The sequence below is a fragment of the Oreochromis niloticus genome, unplaced genomic scaffold, assembly GCF_001858045.2.
Source record: "Oreochromis niloticus isolate F11D_XX unplaced genomic scaffold, O_niloticus_UMD_NMBU tig00007807_pilon, whole genome shotgun sequence".
Taxonomy (NCBI): domain Eukaryota; kingdom Metazoa; phylum Chordata; class Actinopteri; order Cichliformes; family Cichlidae; genus Oreochromis; species Oreochromis niloticus.
In genome coordinates this window covers 1,640-7,107 of record NW_020328776.1, presented here as the reverse complement: position 1 = coordinate 7,107, position 5,468 = coordinate 1,640, and the positions used below count along the sequence as shown (strand labels likewise).

The window sequence follows — 5,468 nt, the reverse complement described above, 5'->3', positions numbered from 1 at the left end:
CAGACAGGGCGGCAGGAGTTGGGCTGGTGCAGTTGAAAGCTGCCACAAAGCCTGAGATCAAGAAGAGAACAAGCAAAGAAAACGTACAACTATGTTAAATGCTTGAACATGAAAACACGCAGCCTCAGTTCTTCCATTTGTATTTTTTTGGTGTAGCAGATGCTTATTTTATTACAGCTGGTAAACACGTGGGAGCCGAGTGTGTTTACTCGTTTCTTTTGTTTGTAATGAAAATGTAATTGTACTGAAAACACTAAAAAATAAAAGCAGATCCAGTGCTGCCCTTTATTGAGATGGATGTAACTGAACGACCTCCTTTGTTTGAAAATTAATGACAAAAATAATAGTGATGGGACAGTTTTTAAACATTTAACCATTTAGCTTCTCTGTTCTGTATTAATCTGCATGTATATCATGTATAAAGAAATGAAGGTAATACTTCATTTAACTTCAGTCTGTTTTCTTACAGGAAGTTTTTAATTTTTAAATATGTGTAAGGTGTTACGACTGTGCAGGAAGTAAATAACATTGCTGTTGCTTTTTGTTGTGAAATGTGTTGATAAAATGTTTTCTGCCTTCTTGTAGCAGCATGAAACAGACGATCAGCTCAGCAGCTTTCACACCGGCCATTTTCTGTCTCAGCTTTATTTAGCCCTCATTAACATGACAAGTGGCTGATATTCTAATGCAACAGCTTGGGTGCCGTCACATAGAGATAAAGTTGTGAGGATGCGCAGGTGAAACCCTAACATTCAGAAACTAATATTGACTTTGCAGTGTGACACATGTACCTGATCCACGCGTCCATCCACACATTGTTGCAAGTGTTTGGATTTAAGCAGGTTTTTTCATTATCATCTTCGCTTGGATTTGTTCCGTATCAGTCAATCACATGACGATTGTTGTGACAGCTTTTTTTTGCAACAGGCTCTGCTGCTTTCAGTTTCATATGTGACATAGTTAACATTATAATTTGTGGTGTGATATTAGGAGATCACGTGAGTGAGTTGCCCCCCCCCTTTCTTCAAGTCAACAAAAGTGGTATCAAACGTTTGTGCTGGTTTGTCCTGCAAAAATTTTCGTTTGCGCTGCTGTCATTTCAAAATATTAATAAAATATAAATAGGTACAGCAGACTGTAAAGCTTCTCAACACCAATATCAGTACAATTATTTTAGCAGCTGATTTCTGTACTTAAAAAACCCAACAAACATTTATTACAGCTCTATTATGTAGGAAATGTAGGAGACGCGGACTAAATACACAGGGTTAACGAGGGGTGGGAGCACACGGGAACACAGGTGACACTGATAACGAGACACGGCAGGAGTAACACAACACTGACGGGAGACTATCAAAGTAAAACAGGAAGCACACAGAGACGCAGCAGATTGGAAGAGAACACGACATAGCGGGCTGGGAAAACATGGAATACAACACAAGGAGGGAAACGGCATGGGGACTGGCAGATATACAGAGGGGCACACAGGGGTAAAGTCACGAGGGGAAATCAAATAAGCAACATCTTAACGAAACCTAGGGACCTAAACTGACATCAAACAACAACAAGAGACACAAAACCAGGTAGAAGTCCGGGACCATGACATGCAGGTGGTTACATATGGTTTAAAATGATTCAAATGCAGTAAGTATGCACGTTTTTCATATCAATATAGTCCATAACTTGATTATTGTCTGTAGCCCACATGATTAAACACTTTAAACATGTGAGTTTAGATTTTATCTACTGTATAGCCTGTATAATAAATTAATATGTAGCCCAATAAGTATAAAATCCAGAAGCTACACAACATGGAGCGGTTCATTTACAAACACAGGTCTAACTTGAGTTTCACACAGTTTTTATTAGAAAACAATCAAATTGTTAAATGCTTTAAAGTACACAAAATGTCAGAATCTGCACCGTCATGAACAGAAATTTAACCTAATTTTCGTGATTTGTTGATTAACCCTCCGAGGTCTGAATCCCAGGTTGTGCACATCAACATCACAGATTTGTACAAATAAGTTTATAACAAAGACATGTTAAATATTAAGCACTGGAACAGCTTGGTTGTTGTTGTTTGGAACATGTTGTTTTGTTGCCATAGCGATGCCTCCAGGGACCATAAAATGACATCACAGCATTTAAACATGTTTTGAAGGAAACATCAGCATATGAAAACTGAAGAGACACTGCAACCGTATGAAAGCAGACCACTATTTAGTGACATTTCGACGTTTCCCTGAGGATTAACTGCTCCGTAATTTACCAAGAACTAAAGTAAGCTCAAATTTCAGTTTATAAACTTAAGATCATTTACTTAAATATATAAATGTAATATTTGACAAATTATACATAAGTTTGAAAATGTTCTTAATCATATCTTAGAGTGACAGAAGCTCTTTTTAACACGATTATTTCTGAGATTATTTGTTCATTTAGGAAAATAGAGAAGACTTAAGTTTTGTTCTCAAACAACTGAGGCTGCCACATGTACACGGCTTTTTGAAAGCGCAGCTTTGTCTCTGCATTCGGGCCTTTTGTCCACACCTAAACAGCAGATTGAGTCACTGAAAGGTGAGATTTTTTAAAACTCCTGCCAGGGTGGGGATTTTTGAAAACGACGTTTTTGTGTTTAGGTGTGGACGAGGAAAACGGACATGTGGACTGGATTTTTTTTTAAATGAAAAAGGAAAACGTCCGTTTTCAAACATAGCCGTGTACGTTCGGACGCAGCCTAAAGTCATCTCAAAAAAAGCAAATTGTCTGAACATCCTGAGTTGAGGTTTAGTGATCATTGTTGTTTTGTGTTCCTTGTAGTCAAAATGAGTGGAAGTGGAGATGGATTTCAAACTAACCGTAACGGTAAGCACATGCACTCAGTCTTGAAATTGATCAAAAACAGATTTTCAGCAGATAGTTATGGATGCTAATTAAAAGATTAAATGATCTTGCAGGCCAACAGGTTAACCCACAATCAATTGCAAGTGGAGATCAGGAACCTGCTCATCAACCAGCTAACCGAAGAGCTAACCGACGAGCTAACCGCGAGCTAACCGACAGCTAACCGACCAGCTAACGAAGATTGGTGGACTCCGGGGCTTCGCGAACGATCTTTTCTTGCTCTTCGTGATAGTTATTTGTTTCTGGATAGGCTAATAGCTTCAGTACTGGAACAATATGACAATTACCTTTACAATGACACTGACACTGACGATGACACTGACGATGACACTGACGATGACAACAATGTCAACGTTCAAATATTAATGTAAGGGAATTTAATGCCAATGCTGACAACAACGAACAGCATGAGGATCATAATGCTGTGGTTGTTGTTGGCATTGAAAATGAGGATTCGGATGAGGCATTTGAAGACTGTGTGGATGTTGACCAGCACATCCAGAAGACGACCCTCAGCCAGGTGTATCCAGGAGGAGGTCTAGAGAGATGGATGAAGAAGAAGATGTGGAACCAAACAAAAGAATCAGATGGAGCGAGGAGTTTTCTGATGATGACTCTGACTTCTTCTCTGCTTGTGACACTGATAGCGAGAGCTGTCCTCGTGTAGGTAATATTGCCGATGAGGACATCAGTCAGCAGTCAACAGAAGAAGAACCGCAGCCTGGTGGATCCACGAAAAGGTCCAGAGAGGAAGATGTTGATGAAGAAGAGCGTGATAGCAAAAAATCCAGGCTTGCACACTCTGATTCGGGGACCAGCTCAGCTGTGTACGACCACTCTGAGAGCAGCAGTGATGAACTTTTTGAAGATGCACACGAAGAGCTTGGCAACCATGAAGGTGGAGGCTCGAGGAAGTGTTCCCGAGAGGATTTTGAGGAAGAAGAGGAATACTTGCCTGTATGCAAATTTCGGAGGTGTTCAACTGAGTCCAGCAGCAGCAGTGATGAAGACTAACACCATTTCGACGGGTTTCTTCAGTATCCTTTTAGTAGGCTGATGGCCTACTCAGGTGACCCTGAATCCTCCATGCTGCAATAAGCTGGGCATACACTGTGCTGCAATTTTTTCAGTCGCGTTATTCAGCTCCTGGTCAAACTGTACGATTGACTCACAGGGATGAGAAGTTTGTGCCTCCATCGCTCGTGTCCAGATCACACACCGCACCGCCGTTCTGCTCCGTCTTTTCACACTCATTTCTGCGTTTGCGCGTGCGCAGTGTAAGACGCTGCGGTGACGCCTCAGGACGGCCGACAGGATTTCAAACAGGTTTGATTTTCTTACGAGCAACGATTGATGATCGGGAGCTGGTCGAAGGTGTTATCGCTTCTCGTTACCCCATGTAGACGATGCACGACACACGATCCTCCAAACGGTCGCACGACTGAAAAATAGGCTCAAAATGGGCTAAAAATCGCACAGTGTATGCCCAGCATTAGGCTGCCGGGGTTCCCATGATGCACTGGGTGTTTCTTCTTCACCCACTATGTTTAATAGACCTCTCTGCACTGAATCGTACTTGTTATTAACCTCTGTCTCTTCCACAGCATCTCTTTATCCTGTTTTCCTTGCCCCTCCCCAACCGGTCGAAGCAGATGGCCGCCCCTCCCTGAGCCTGGTTCTGCTGGAGGTTTCTTCCTGTTAAAAGGGAGTTTTCCTTCCACTGTCGCCAAAGTGCTTGCTCATAGGGGGTCATATGATTGTTGGGTTTTCTTTGTAAGTATACCTTACAACATCAAGTGCCTTGAGGTGACTGTTGCTGTCATTTGGTGCTCTATAAATAAAATTGAATTGAAAATTGAATAGATGTCACTGTGATGATTTCTTCCCTCCATAGAAGCTTAGACCCAAATGCAGATTCAATGCACATGGTTAAACTATTTATGAGACTTTGTTTAAAGAGGGAATGGAGAAGGTGGCTCGAGCTACGAGTGTCAGCAGAGAGCAGGAACCAGAGGAAAGCTATCGAGAGACTGAACACTGGCTCCTGATGGGAAAATCCAACGGAATTCTGCAACAGAGGGAGAAGAAGTTGCTGGACGGTAAGGGAATTGAGGGTAGGATGAGTACGTTGGCAGAGGAGACCTAAACACAGGGAACGAGCAAGCCAGAACTGGAGCAGAGGTGAAGCCTAGTTACCACTGGAGATGCAGACAAACTGGCGAGGAGTAGCAGGCAGCGCTGGTTTAGAAGCCCTCCTGCTGATTGTTTGCAGATGAGGCCGAGGTGAGATGCTGAACTCCACCTCTGAAGTATGGACACAATTATGTAATTAGAAGCAAAAGATTTTGTTTTGTTTTGTTTTTAATCAAATCATCTCAAAAAATTACTGTACTTACTTTCTAATTGATTCTTTACCTCTAAAAGGGCGGTGGCTGTGGCTCAGGAGGTGGAGCAGGTCATCTACTATCAGATGGTTTTTGGTCGATCCCTGGCTGCTCCAGACTGCATGCTAACTGCCCTTGGGCAAGACATTAACCCCAAGTCACTCTCTGATGCATTCA

At 42.0% G+C, this 5,468-nt stretch overlaps 1 long non-coding RNA gene across 1 annotated transcript; it reads left to right on the top strand.

Annotated features, from left to right (window-relative positions):
* Window positions 1-2,185: 2,185 nt before the first annotated feature.
* On the top strand, window positions 2,186-3,051 carry LOC109199203 (uncharacterized). The gene is made up of 3 exons (XR_002059662.1): window positions 2,186-2,283; window positions 2,824-2,868; window positions 2,961-3,051. It is a non-coding gene; the product is annotated as an uncharacterized LOC109199203 (long non-coding RNA).
* The last annotated feature ends 2,417 nt before the right edge of the window (window positions 3,052-5,468 follow it).